The 15,868-nt window shown below is 43.7% G+C and overlaps 1 pseudogene; it reads right to left on the bottom strand.

The window, feature by feature from the left end:
- Positions 1-11,110: 11,110 nt before the first annotated feature.
- Positions 11,111-12,091, bottom strand: LOC114640453 (annotated as a pseudogene).
- Positions 12,092-15,868: the final 3,777 nt, after the last annotated feature.

The following is a 15,868-nucleotide window of genomic DNA, read 5'->3' as shown; positions in this document are numbered from 1 at the left end:
GCTCAGAACAGTGCCTGGCACACACTAAGCATTCTGTATTTGCTATTATCGTGGTCCCTAGTTTTGTACTTTCGCAAAGCAGAAGCATGGGTCCCATGGCTAGGCCAGCATTGCTGCGATGTTCCTGTGACTGCGTGCAGTGGCTTCAGGCACCACGGGTGGGATGAAGTTGCAGAGTATAGCTGGTAACTAACATAACTGCACCACCTTCTAGCTGCCTCCCGTACTGTAGTCTATCTCTAGGGCAGGATTTCTCACACTGGAGGAGAAGCACAAAACAGGGTCATTTTCTCACAGAAAACTTCATGAGAACCTTGTGACATCGTGGTGACTTTCAAACAACCAGTTGACACGAGGCAGAAGAGGACACTGAACAACTTCAGATGTCTGCTTTCCCCACATCCGTCCATACTTCTGGATGACAGATAGTTACATATATACTGTAGGTTGTATATTCATGGAGAGAGAGAGAGAGAGAGAGAGAGAGAGAGAGAGAGAGAGAGAGAGAGAAAGAGGAGAAAGATAAGAAGAAAAAAAGATATGTTAGAGATGCTTATAGGCTGTGGACCAGTTTGTCCAACACTTGCTGCCAATCAACAGAAAGTCTAAGAATCCAGTAGTCATTCTGTCCGTGAGGCTTAATGTCTCAGTGGTCTTCAGTATAGGCTGGAACCCTGAAGAAGTGGACTCTAACACCTGTGAACCAGAGGGAGCGAGAGCAAGCAGGCAAAGAGCAAAGCTTCCTTCTTCCATATCCTTTATATAGGGTGTACCAGGAGATGTGGCTCAGATCAAAGTAAGATCTTCCCACTTCAAATGATTTAATTAAGAAAAATACCTCACAGGTGTACCCAGCTGCTTGGGTTTTACTTAATTCCAGGTGTAGTCAAGTTAACAACCAAGAATAGCCATCGCAGTGTATTATGATATGTAATATATAAATACAATAGGTAATTGACATTATTTACATATTTTAATATATACTATATATTATATGCAAATTAAACATTTAAATATGTTGCACATTATATATTTACATTTTAGCATATTATCATAATATAGTTATATAGAGAGACACATGTCTCTTAAAGATGCATTGTCACCTTGAAGCATGGTGGAAGATAGGGACAGCAGACAGTGGACTCCAGGAATTGACTTGGAATCCACTGTCATTACATCACACCCGTGTATGTTACGAGGCACTGAAGGCTATGCAGGGAGTCATATGGTCTCTTTCACCACAGGTATATCTAAAAGAAGTACCAATTTTTTATTTACCAATCTATTATTTCTTACTTTGTCACTTTCTAACAATGCAGATGCCCCCAACAGGGTTTATTAAAATCGGATGTATTCACGAATTCATCCTACAAAGGGCTTTTAGCAGCCATGAGTGGTCAGGCCATCATGTCTCAGGCACTTGGGTGTAAGTGTAAGCCAAACAGGGAAAAAGTAAAACCAACACATGCGATGCTTGCATTCTACTGCTGTGCGTGAGAGGGCAGTAGTGAGTAGACTGACTCCAGCTATGATGGATGCTGCTGTTCACACCCAGCTTCACACCTGTCAGTGCCTCATACCTGGGATACAGCCTACGTCCTTATGGGCCATGCATGATGCTAATCTATCTTCACTCTAACTTCAGCTCCTAACATCCATTCCCTCCTTTAGCCACCAGCAGCCTCCTTTCCATCCCTCAATACACGCATCCTCCCTGAAGGATGTTCTCCCCGTCAATTTCCTCCCATGGCTTTTTGAATGACCCCTTCAGTCTCATTTTTTTCCCACGAAAACATCACCCTATTAAGAGTTTTCACCGGAAATTCTACAGCCCATCATCCGGTCTCTTCCCCTTTGTTTTTCTGTCCTTTCTCTTTGCCACACTGATCCTTATCTGAAAATGTCTGACTTACTTGTATGTTCTTTATTGCCTCTTTCTCTTGGCATACAGATTGTGCAGGCTACAGGGACAGGATCTCTATCCTGTTCTCAGTTACACCCCAGTGCCCAGAACTCCATTGAATGCCAAGTCCTACTTGGCCAAATGTAAGGGAAGGAATGACATGGTCCCCCATCCTCACCCCCTGGAACAGAGCCAGCAGGGCATGGTCCTCCAAAAATGTTGATGGTTGCTATGGGTGTAAGGTTTGTTTGTATAACAATATAGTTAGTTTCACATTCTTCCTTGGAGGAATGTCCTTTCTTCTAAGGTTAATGACTCTGAGGTATCAGAAATGGCATGAGTCCAGGAGTCAAGGGTGTGTCTGTGTATCAGTAATATGGTAGAATGCTGTGACCTTCAGGACAACCAGCCCTTAAGGCTGTGGGAAAGAACCCTGAAAACATGAGTTTGAAAATACATGATTTCTCAACTATGCAAAATATAAAGATGCAATATGAATTGTATAAGGAACTTCACAGATCTAAAGGAACAGAGGCAGCTGCACTATGAGCCAGCCTGTCAGAAAGATACAATGGTATGCAGATTCCTGAGTTCATGGAAAGTCTGGGAACAGAAGAATTTTAAGTCCAGGCCCAGGCATGGTAGAAATGGTAATTTCAGGCAGGATCCCACCCAGCTAGCTTATTGACTGTGTTTGTGCTTGCAGTTGCTTTCTAAGAATCAAGGGGCTGGGGTCGTGAGATGCTGATTTATGAGATAACCAACTGGGAACCTGGGGTAACAACTAAATTCATATGTAACTAAGAAAAATGGGCTTTCTGATCTGCAAGAGATGAGCTATCCAGGGAGTTTTTAGAATTGCAAAAAAGCTGTCTCGAGCCGAGAGCTGTCTGGAGATCTCCAGAGAAGACAGAACATAGGGAGAGCAATCTGGAACACTGTCTCCAGCAGAACATTAGGCCATCAGCGTGTAATCCATGATTTGACTTAGAGTTGTTTGTTTTGCCACTCCCAGACACCCCTTCCCTCAGGAACCCCTCTCCAAGCTGAGGCTGGTCCTTGGCAATTGAACACTGGGCAAGTTTTGTTCTTCATTGAATAAATGAAAGAAAATCCTCCAAACAAAAGAGCTAAGAAAGAATTTGGACAATAAGCAAATTAAATGATATATGTTCCAAATGACTGTCCTTCAAACACCCAAAGTTGTCTCTGTCATAAGCGCAGGAAACCAAAATGTTAGAGATTAAAGAACAGGTGATAACACAAACATGAATAGTATGTTTAGATTACAGAGTCCAAAGGCTCCGAGCCCAGAGCTGACTTGGAAAGTCAGGATCACAGAGTTTACAAACTAAGGGAAACTACATCTCTATCCTGAAGACCAGAAGGTAACTGGTATTCTGGGGGTCCAGCTCACATGTCTGCTAGATGTTAAAATAAGCCCAAAACACCACAAATCACCAGTGATCTTTGTTTTCTGGCACAACTTATTTTTATATTTTTCTCTACTTGGAACACAATATAATGTAATGATATGTAATTGAAAATTCAAAAGAGTTTTAAGTTTTGAATTTTGAGAAGAGTCAAAGGACCCTGGAGATGAAAGAATTTTTTAACGTATATTTTTAGTAGTACAGCCTTTGTTCAAACATACTCTCATGCAGAACACACAGCTATGTGTAGGAGGAAGGGAGGTACAGGTGATAGAGTTAGATTCAGGGATTTCCCTTCCCCAAAGCTGGTCATTTCCCCTGGACTTCCACACAGGACATAGTGGAACCTACAGGCCTGGCCTAACCCTGTTATTGTAGAGACCATGAGAAGGAACCTGGCAGCCACACTGTAAAGATAAGCAAGGAAAGCGTTCACCTAGTGTGGGAGTAACCCTGCTTATACATTAACTCCTTACAAAGTCTTGGCCTCTGTGGGAAAGCACTAAGAACAAATAATCATAGATCTTATGGACAGGTAGCCTTGGTGGGAAAGTACTAGCTTAAGATAAGAACAAATGACCAATGGATCTTATGGACAGGTACATAGTGACCTGTTCCACCCTGCTTCTTCTGTGAACTTTTCACCCAGCCAATATTCTGTTCTGGAGAACATCTGTACTCCCCCTGAGAACACCTGCACTTCCCAGAAACAAAGAGACCCTACATCATCCCCTCCCCATATCCTGCTTCTATGTGTATATAATCCGATGTGGGAAAAATTAAAATTTGATAGCTTGATCAGACTTCTAGACTTGCTGCCCTTCTTCCTGTGCCCTTGTTCCCCAGTTCTCTCTTCTAGGTCCTCTGGTTCCAGTTCACCGCCCCGCAGACTGGGGCAACCTAGCATGTTCATGGCCCTAAGTTCAAGCCCTAGCATCTTTCCTTTTGGTGTGATCATGCAGACCAATAGTACTGTTGTAACCTGGTGGGGACAATGACACATGCTGAACAATGCCTTGGGGAACCATGAGAGAGGCTCTAGGAAGAAAAGTAGGTGGTCTCTTACTTCAGGAGCATGTTGTGCCCTGGATTGTTCTTAGACATGACTTCATACCTCCTGTGACAGACACTTACATTCTATGTATAAGACATGTTTATTCTTGTTGGATGTAGGATCATAGCTAGCAAACCCTGAATCTGGATATGACCCTTTGCCTTGCCTTCATGATTTCCCAGATATCATCTATAATGCAATATACATGCCAGGCATTGTGTTTAAATTGGTCTGTTCTGAGAATGTTTGGAGATAGGTCTACTCTGATAATATTTAGTATGTGCTTACTGGCATTTATTTACATGTTCTTCTTCCTTGGACCATGGCTTTCTTTGTTTCATTTGTGTATAAAAGTACACTGAAACTCAAATAAAGTTGTCTGCAGCATGAGACTGTAGTCTGCCCCTAAGATCCCAGTCACCAGACACAGTTCTGCATGGTAGAGCTAGCTTGAGGCTAGCTAGCCCCCAAACACAAAAGGTCACAGGAAACTATTCCATATTGACCACTCCAAGCCTTCCAGTACTCCATAAAAACAGACAGGAGAGATGCAAGGGGACAGGTGTAGACATAACAAATGGGGAAGAACTTAGAGGAAGACACTTCTCTGATACCTCCAGGGTAAAAACTGATGTCATCTTAGCTTTCCCAGCAGTGACTGGCGTGACTGACTCCATACCTGCATTTCTTCCTTCAGCTCTCTGGTGGGTATTTGTGCAGTGGCCGGATTCGATGCTAGGCTCTGTGGAGACCTGAATAAAACGGTAACTTGAAGCTGTTACACTCCATTAATAAATTGGCAATTACTCAATAGCATGATGCCGCTGAGCAGAGAGAAACCATTGGGTGGCCCCCAAAAGTATTCCCTTCTGTATTCATACACCCGTGTAAGGCCCATTGACATGGGCAGTGGCTACTGAGACAGCAGCAAGCACAGGGCTTGGTGAGATTGAAAGAGCTCTTATGAGAAAGCTTCCCATCATGGTCCAAGTCCAAATTAGTCATAAAGAGAAAGGAAAATGTGTGTGTGTGTGTGTGTGTGTGTGTGTGTGTGTGTGTGTAGTTCCAGCTATCCACTTGTCTTTAGCAAGGCTCCAGACATGGAATGTTCCAGACATATCCATCACTGATGAGTGACCACAGTAGGAGAAGAACTATTCCTACTGAGTCCCAACCAATCCATAAAATAAAATAAAATAAAATAAAATAAAATACTCATGGTTATTGCTTAAAGTCTCTAAGCCTAATTAGGCCTACTTATATGACAATAAACCATAGCTTTATACACTTTTTAAAAGACAATATCTTATGCTAAAATTAGCATCAGGTCTGGTGTTGTAATTATGATTGATTTATAGCCATCATTTGATTGTTTTGAGACAGAATCTCACCATGTAGTCATAGCTGCTCTGAAACGCATTAAGACTACACTGGCCTCAAAGTCATAGCAATTCTCCTGCTTCTGCCTCCCAATTACTGAGATTACAGGCATAAGTCATCAGCCCAGGTGGCTGAGCATTTTTTTTTTTTGGTTTTCCATCAGGCCCTCAAGGTGCAGACCGATGTAGATGATGTTCTGTTTGTTGCGTCTGTGCACATTTAATCACACCAGGAAGAACAGTCAATGGGTACTATCAAGGAAGGAAGACACCAAGCAGAACTAATACAAAAGAGAAGGGCTGGAGAGACAGTTCAGCAGGTGAGAGCACTGGCTGCTCTTGCAGAGGACCCTAGTTCAGTTCCCAGCACCCCCATGGCAGCTTACAGCTGTCAGTAATTCCCTGGGAGGTTTTGATCTTTTTTTTTTTTCCTGAGACAGGGTTTCTCTGTGTAGCCCTGGCTGTCCTGGAACTCACTCTGTAGACCAGGCTGGCCTCGAACTCAGAAATCTGCCTGCCTCTGCCTCCCAAGTGCACCACCACCGCCCAGCTCCCTGGGAGGTTTTGAATATGCTTGGCCCACGGAGTGGCACTATTTGGAGGTGTGGCCTTGTTGGAGTAGGTGTGGCCTTGTTGGAGGAAGTGTGTCACTGTGGGCGTGGGCTTTAAGACCCTCATCCTAGCTGCCTGGAACCAGTCTTCTCCTGTCTGCCTTTGGATGAACTCTTAGCCCTTCCAGTCATGTCTGCCTAGACACTGCTGTGCTCTGCCTTGATGATAATGGACTGAACCTTTCAACCTGTAAGCCAACTCCAGTGAAATGTTGTCCTTATAAGAGTTGCCTTGGTCATGGTGTCTGTTCACAGCAGTAAAACCCCAACTAAGATACTCCTATTCCAAAGGATACAACACACTCTTCTGGCTTCCAAAGGCAGAACACTCACATACGTGCAGACAAAACACTCATCCACATGAAATAAAAATAAATAAACCTTTAAAGATCAAAGAAAGAGGAGAGAAAACCCCTGAAAATAATAGTCGGTGAGAGAAAAATCTGTTTCATACAGATTCTACATAAGTTGATTATCATGTCTAGTAAGCAAGTCCATCTGCACAGCCAGTGCTTACGGAGACTGACAGAAGGGTTTCAAGTAAACGAATATATGATCCATGGGAATCTGTCCAGGAGTTTGCAGGACAGGGTCTCTTGAGTACTGGTGACAATGCTGTTCCATTAAGATCACCATCATAGCTGAGCCAAGTCTGACCCATCATCCTCGCCACAGTGACACTGGCTGATTTTAACAGTCTCATTGTTCTATTTTTTTTATCAATTCTTTAATGTTTTCTTAGTATAAAATTAGATTACCTAGCCAGTGAGACGGCTCAGTAGGTAAAAGCATTTGCTGCCATGCCAGATGACCTGAGTTCAATCCTGGATCTCACATGGTAGAAGGAGAAAACTGACCCCCTCATGGTGCCCTCTGGCTTCCTTGTGTGCATTACTGCAAGTTATGAAAACCACAAACCTCTTAGGGGTAGAAACATCCAGTTACTCAAGTCAAAAATCCCATTGGTGCAGACCCCTCCGATGATTCCTTCGACTCGGAAGTTAATGTGGCTGAGGCAGCTCTAATTTGGATCAGAGAGAGTTAGCAAATGAGTGGTTTAGAGTTAATTCTCATCGTAAAATCCTTCTGGACTCTTCCAAGTCCACAGGACGCTGTCTTAGAGACCAGGCATTAACGATTCTTGCTCAGTTACGCACAGATGGTTCTGACTTCTCTCAGCAGCACTTCATAGCTCCCTAACTGTGGGATGCTGAGTTTATTTCCTGTAAAATCAAAGAAACAAGCATTATTGGAGTGGAAATACTTCTAATAAAATCCAGCAATACAGAGCTGGGTTTTGGCTTTTCCATGTCTTTCAAAGAATTCATTTTATAGCTCTAGACATGAGTACTGGATGGTTTTGTGTGTCAACTTGACACAAGCTGGAGTTATCACAGAGAAAGGAGCCTCCCTTGAGGAAATGCCTCCATGAGATCCAGCTGTAAGGCATTTTCTCAATTAGAGATCAAGGGTGGGTGGTGCCATCCCTGGGCTGGTAGTCCTGGGTTCTATAAGAAAGCAAGCTGAGCAGGCCAGGGGAAGCAAGCCAGTAAGTAACATCCCTCCATGGCCCCTGCATCAGCTCCTGCTTCCTGACCTGCTTGAGTTCCAGTACTGACTTCCTTTGGTGATGAACAGCAATGTAGAAGTGTAAGCTGAATAAATTCATCCAGGGATCTAGGAGATTCGATGAGGCACCAGGCTAGGAAGTAGAGTTTTCAGTGGAAGAGGCTAAAAGCTTCTCTGAGGGAAGTTAAGGTTCATTCCCCCAGATAGGCGTTAACTTTTAAGGGCAAGCTCTTGCTTCAACTTCAACACCACACAATCTTGCAAGTTGGGAGAAAGAGACTTTTCCCTTGGATCAGCTGAGTATGCCATGGACCGATATTCAGAACAACAAAGCAGGCAGCCACTCATCTATGTGTTATAACACAAAATTCTAAGAGAACTTGAACTATCCTAAGTCCTCAGTAATCAACCCATACTCAGACCACTTCATTTGCAAAAGGATAGGACACTCAGACCAATCCACTTGCAAAAGGATAAAAATGTCTTCTCTTGAAGAATCAAGGGGTTCTGAAACAGTAGTTGGGGGTCTGGAACCAACTATACTTACATTATATTAAAGACCCACGCTCAGGAGGCAGAGGCAAGTGTGTCTCTCAGTTCGAGGCCAGCCTGGTCTACAAAGTTTTAGGACACCCAGGGCTACATAGAAAAACCCTATCTCAAAAAAACAAAAACAAAACAACGAGACCCAAAAGACACAAAAAAAAAGTTGATTCTTTTAACTAGGGAGAGGGGACCAGAAATTGAAAGCTGGTAGGGCAGTATCCTGGGGGATTTAGGCACCAAAAAATGTAGATATATTGGGGTATGGGGCATGGAAGAAGGAAGAAACGCAAGCAAAAGGAGCTTTGACAACAGATGACAGATTCCACCCGGTTTATTAGTCTTGCTGGATCCTAATATTCATCTCAGCATCTGCCTCTTCCTGGGTATTTACATAAAGGTCATCATGGGGGTTCTCTGACTGTTGACTAGTTAACATTTCCCCCCTTAATGTACACATTGGCTTGCAGGAACAGGGCAGCTCTAAAGTGAACTGTGCACAGGGCTGTTCCATGCCACTATCTGAAAGAGAGTCATTCTACAAGCTTCCATATGTACAAGAGTGTTTGTTTTTCCCATTTTCTGTCATTTCGTCTCTTTTGTGTGTTTGCGGCATTTATAAGAGAGGAAAGAGACTCTGTACTGACAAGCCTTATTTAACCTGTTTCCCGCAGAGGAGTTGATGGAAAGACAGAGTTGGTGGTGTGAGAACCAAAGTTAAACGCTGGAGGCTATCCTTTCTGGTTTCACTCGCCTAAACAAGCTTGTTCGACCCATCTGCATCAGTTGTACCAGATCTCATGGTGGGCAGGAGGCACGCAGGCAGGAACTACGTCAGGATGAATGCTTGCCCTTGATTGGACCTAATGGAAAATGTGGTGAGTTGTGGGATTTGCCTTTTAAAACCTCTGCAAAACATGACTCGTGGCTGTTTCCTGGAAACCTGGAGTTGTCCTGGCCAGAGCCCATCCTGGCTAGTATTTTACTAAAACTTCTTCAAATTTGGCTTAAGACTGTGATAGTGGTTGTACTCTTTTTTTTTTTTTTGACGTTCAAACACTTCTTTTTATTACATACTAAATTTTAAAAATACAAATCTCATTAAAAATGCTTATCAAGTCAGGCGGTGGTGGCTCTCGCCTTTAATCCCAGCACTTGGGAGGCAGAGACAGGCAGATTTCTGAGTTCGAGGCCAGCCTGGTCTACAGAGTGAGTTCCAGGACAGCCAGGGCTATACAGAGAAACCCTGTCTCGAAAAAACCAAAAAAAAAAATGCTTATCAATATATATAGATAGATAGATATAGATATCAATATCGATATAGATAAATAGACATAAGTGTTGCCAAATGCTACAGGATTGGACAGTCCGCACAGCCGCTCGCTAAGGGTGATCAGAAACGGAACAGAGCAGCTCAGTGTTGCTGACCCTGAACTTCAAAAGTCAAACGGTTACAATCTGGCAACTGTGGAGTAGTGACCTGCACCAGGTAGCTGCAGAGTCAAATCATAAGGAACTAACAGAATCATGCAGAGACTCCTTTGAGGAGTGTTAAGTGAGTCTTCCTCATCCCCTTAAATACATTGTAACAGAAATTAAAGTGAATGAGACCAGCGGAGTACTTCACGTCACACTGTAGCCATCTGCGCTGCCCTGCTGAGGGCTCCAGTTTTCTGCATACTTCCAGAGGCTTTCAATTTTGAATGTGGCTAAGGGAAGGGAGGCCAACATTTCTAAATTCACCAAATGGCCTTAAAGTGTTAAAAACACTGGATTTTTTTTTTCAAAAAGCTAACTTGGGGAATGGTATTGTTAATGGAAGTGTCTGTTTTACTCTAGCAATAAAATTAGAATAAGGATCTAGTTTTGCCTCTGGAAAATGCTTACTAGAATCTTCAAAAGTTCAGATGTGCAGAAAGCACAACAATACTGCCACTTGTCACTCTGACACTGTGCATCATAAACACCAGGCAGCATACCTGCCCTCTAGAAGCTCACAGTAAACACAGGCAGCAACATGTTCACACTTGACACAATGCTGCTAATAAATACCAAAACAACCCGCAAAAGAGGTCATCGAGGAAGAAGAGAAGGAAAACCAGTCTACAAAAGTGTTCCCTTTCTTCTCAGACCCAACAGTTTAATTTGGGGTAAAACAAGATTGAACAGGTACCCGTTCTAAGTGTGCTGGGGATTCTGTGTATACACACTCACACACTTACGTATAAAGTTCCGTTCTGATTGAAACTAATGCACAAATCATTTATAGGAACATTTCAACAGTCATGTGTACAAACAGCAGTGGCAATGGTGGGAATTTAAAACTGCAGATGACCTTACCGTAGTTCATTAAAGGTGAGACACTCACATGAGTAAGACACAGAATGAAGCAATATGGAGAAAGAAATACGTACTGAACAGACTTGTTGGCTCGGGACCTACGAGGCAAATAAACGTGACGGTCATGATTACATTGTATCACTATTTCCCTTAATGACTTACTAATATGGGGTCTACTTAGAGTCCTACCTAGGCGACACACTCTCTCATGACTGGATGCAAATACAAGCTGCTGAGTACACTTCCGCAGCTGCCATGGCCCAGTACAGTTGGTAACACTAATAAGGTAGATATGGGTAACGCTTAAATCGGGATTGCGAATCTTTAATTGAATATTTCCCTTTCGGTAGCTGTTTAATGTAAAGCTTAGATTTGTTCCCATCATGCTTAATTGTTGTAATTACAGCACCTGCGGGACCCTTGTCTTTTTTATCAATCATATCAATCATATCGCTTGTCCATGTGTATTCCATTCACCATAATACAGTCTCCTCTCTTCAGATCTAGCACTGTGCAGACATCTTTCTAGTTTCACAGGTGGTTCTGCTTTAACTCGGGGTGGACCCAATGTAGCCATTGCCTTCCTAATTGTTGTCCAGTCCTCAAGTATATCGAGAACCTGCGGCATATAAACTGTATATGGACCTGAGACAACACCGGCGTCTGTTTGTCAGGGCTGAAAGGATCCTTCGTCTCTTTTCTTGACTGAAGCTCACTGCATAGTTCTGAGGAAATGTCAATGTTCCGCCTGTCCTCCTCAAGCCTCTTATCTTCTCCTCAAGCTGACTCTGGACTGTATCATATAACAAAAGCTTGCCACTGCCACAATGCTGGCGAGAAGCCTGGATTCACATTCGTACTTGTTCTTCAGGGACCTTTAGCAGAGTTCTCTAGAGAGTCCTGCTCCCTTTGTGAGAGTTTGCGTGTTTTCTTGTTTGGAGCCAGTGGTTCCAAATACTCAGGTGCTTTTCCAGCTATGACTTCTGGGAGTTTTGCATCCACCTGACTCAACCGCTCTTTATAAAGTTGGTCTTTGAGATCCGTAGACTGTTTCTCAAGATCGGACACCTCATCTAAACGTTCCATGCTTCTCCTTTGATAATCTTCATCATTCATTTCTGAGCTGTCCCCATCCTCTGACACCGAGAGCTCTCGGGGTCCTCGTCTTTGGAACTGCTCCTGTCGTTCTCCCCGTAGTCCACCTCCATCTCATCGTCATGAACCGTCTCCTTCTTATCCCCTCAGGAATGGACTGGCATGTTCCAGCCATGCTGTCGCTTCCCACTGCCTGCTCCCAGCCTGGCCGCTTCAGTGAAGGGCGTGCTGAACGCCCCGCCCCACCACCCGGCCACCGCCCCACCACCCGGCCACCGAGCTCTCTTGACCGGTAGGATTAACACTAACTACCTTGAAAAAAAAACTGATCGTACACCATCAAAAATAAAGTTACTACTGCAGTGTTCAGCATGAACTTGACTCGGAGTATGGACAGCTGCATTTCCTAATTCATTAAATGCGAAACTGAGTTGTCCTGTGTGGCCAAGAGGGGCAGATTTCGGACTGTCTCATGCGGCACTCGGTCCCACCCTTTTTCAGGTTGCCTTCCGGTATGGAGGGGCTATGAACTGTCCTTCTCCTCTCTAATGCCCTCTTCTCCTCTCTGTTTTTTCAGTTTTCCTTCGAATTCACTCCATGCTCTAGGTCTTTCATGTACATTGAAATTCTTGCTTTGCTGTGCTTACTCGAAAGGAATGAAATGGTTTCAAGATCTGTTAACATATATAAGGAAAGGCATGTGACTTGTTAGGTCTGGCAATGGCTGGAAAATCCTCTTCTGTGTGGAGCGATCGCTAGTGCTGGAGCACGGTAATTATTTCCCCAAAGGATGCTCCAGTAGAAACCTAGCTGCCAATTCTGGCTGTTTTCAGGGGAGACAGGGTAGAGTTTGACTCTCCTATCCCTAGGCTGTCAGTTAGCCTCATTTGTGACTCCAGGCTTTCCCATGCCCTTCACTGTAAGTGGCGTCTCTATCTGAGCCACTTCTCCAAAGCTCTGTGGTGTAACCAGCTCTGACATTGCCTCCAGCCCATATATGGCTGTTCCAACTTGTGCCTTCTTCAATGGATTCCCATCTGCTAATGTACATGAAGATATTCTTTAGACCAGTGGTACCCACTCTTCCTAATGCTGCTACACAGTTCCTCCTGGGACCCCCAAACCATAAAATTATCTTCATTGCTACTTCACAACCGAATTTTCTACTCTTACGAATAGTAATGTAAGTATCTACATTTTCGATGGACTTAGGGGACCCCTGCGAAAGGGTTGTTTGACGCCCCCAAAGGGTTGTGACGACCCACACACAGGTTGAGAATCACTGCCAAGCCTACTTTCAGTTCTCCTTCTTGGGAGTTTGCATGTTCTAATTCTTTATTTTACTTTCATGGACTCTTAAGAAGCATGAGGATATATTTGTTGGAAACATTTTAATTCTCTGTTTTTAACTTTCTGACAGATAAGCGTATTTACTTGAGCGCTGCAGTTTGTGCTTAGCTGGAAGGTCATGCTTGCATTGTGTCTTCAGTAAAACCTAGAAGGAAAAGGTGAGACTGTCACGGTGAAGAGGGTTCTGTTTGGACTGGCTTTGTTCTCCTTCCAGCCTCTCAGGTGTTGAGTAACCACAGGATGCATGCATCTGACGCCCTCTCGCACTTGATGAGCCTCTAGTCCCTGACCTTATCCTGAGATGAATTGCCAATGAAAGCCCAGGGGAGGAGTAGCTATGGAAACCACCGAGGAAGGATTTTTTTTTTTTTTTAATGCACAGGAACTGGAACAAAATGAGTGACATCCTTGTTTTCTCTTCCTATCAGTGACAAAAGTTCTTTTTTTTTTTCAGTGACAAAAGTTCTATGCCCTGTTTTCTCCCTTTTCTTAGAGTAAATGACACAGAGAAGAACATCACGAAGATATGCTGCTGTTGCCTCTTTCCCATATTTCCATGAGTCCCTTTGAACGCTACTTGGGAGAATTAACCACATAATGTTTTAAGTACTGGGCCTAAAACATCCACAAAACAAAAACGCCCCCAACCTGTAAGCCTCTTTGCCAAGGACAGATACTTCCTGAGATGCTGGCGGCTATTGCTCATAGAAGATAACAAGCCACGTGTTTCCACTTCCCTAAACAAGTTTGGTTGACCCAACTAATGTGCTTGACCACACGCAAAAAGGTAGATAGGCAGGAAGGATGTCTGGATGTATTCTTGCACCCAGTTGGATGAAGATGAGAGGTACAGACCAACATAGTTTGTGGCCATTTTCTGGAAAGCCTGGAATGGACCTGACCAGAGTCCATCATCCTGGCCAGATTTAATTAAGCTTGCTTCGCATTTCGCTCAAAATTATGGTAGTGGTCTTTTTCTAGCCTGCTGGGATTAACAGTAAGTGCGGAAATGTCTCTCTCCGCACAAGTTATTTTCCAAAGGGGACTTCTTTATACTGTGAACATCAGATGCCATCCCATTTAGAGCACAGGGCCTCAGGCCTCTCTCCCGTTGTAGTGGTCTGCACGCGAGTATTGGTTCTTAGTTCCTTGTTTGCCTCCCGGTACAGCAGTTAAGACTTTTAAAAATAAGGATACCTAACTTCTCACTGTTTTTTAAAAATGCTATTGAATATTGTAGCCTCAATCAAAAATACTTCATGAGTTCCTGAAATCGATGATCTATACAATTCTAGCAGCAAAATTTTCCCCTTTTGCTCTTTGCACACACATCGTAGCTCATGGAGAGTTTTAAATGCTGTAATTTTTGTTTGGCCCCAGGCAAACGCAGTGCCTCTCATGGGCTGCCATTCACTGTGCACCTTTTCTATTAAGGAGTCACTAAGAAGGCTCAGAATTGACCCAGGATGAAGAATTCTGCTCCAGAGGCACATGGATTATCCAGCCTTGTGGGGGCCATTGAGAGTGCCACACGGGCTGGAGAGATGGCTCAGCCGTTAAAGGCTAGGCTCACAACCAAAAATATAAGAGAGTGCTACACAGCATATTCATTTCATAATTTTTATTGCTACCCTGAAGAGAGACTGTTATGTATGTATTGGCCCTAGGGTTCCCTTATTCCACTTCTGGGACTGACATCCTAACTCCTGTGCTACCATGGCACTCTCTACTTCGCTCTGTTCAACCTTCTAGGTCATCACAAGACCCACATGGTCATATTTTTTTAATCTCAGGAGTCACAATGGGGATGGAAGGACATTAGCCAATTTGTCTAGAAGAGTCTCATGATGACGTAGAAAGCACTAGAGGCATGAGAACAACTCCCTGTAACAAACCAGGGAGGCCCCAGTTCAGCCTTCTAAGAAACAAAACTGTAGACTTAGGAGAAAGGAAGATATTCTCAAGAGACACATGTGTCTATCAATCTGACTATAAGACTGTTGAAACAGTGGACCCCAAAGAAGTTGGAATTTCCCCAGGAATCTCATGCTGGGAGAAGGAAGGCCAGCCCAAGACTCCACGTGGTCTAATGATTGTCAGACCACCTCACAGGACGAGAGTGTTCCTCTTCCCAACATGGCCTCATGGATGGAGTACATCTCCTTTTGCTTCTTTCTTCTTTTAATTGTCTTATTGGGGACCAGTGATCGGATCTGACATGGGGCCCAGGTTGTGAGCCACAAGCTCGATAATAAAACAAGAACAGAGGGAGTACTAGGCTTCACTGTCCCTTTGGCTGCAATGCAGCAGAGAGCTGTGCAGCCTCTCCAGCAGACACCCGAGCTCCACTCCTAAGTGATTGGCAGAAGAGAACTAGCTTAATTTGGGGAACATTATATAACACACACACATACACACACACATACACACACATACACACACACACATACACACACATACACACACACAAAGACTCCCATAGAGCAGGTAAGGAAGTTAGAAATACAAATTACTGTAGACTTGTTCCATGCTTGTCCTAAAGGAACAGCCTACGTTTAATGAAAATTCTTGGCCCGCAAGAAACAATTGGC

The sequence above is a fragment of the Grammomys surdaster genome, unplaced genomic scaffold, assembly GCF_004785775.1.
Source record: "Grammomys surdaster isolate TR1022 unplaced genomic scaffold, NIH_TR_1.0 125818, whole genome shotgun sequence".
Lineage (NCBI taxonomy): Eukaryota > Metazoa > Chordata > Mammalia > Rodentia > Muridae > Grammomys > Grammomys surdaster.
This window is presented reverse-complemented; position numbering and strand designations above follow the sequence as displayed.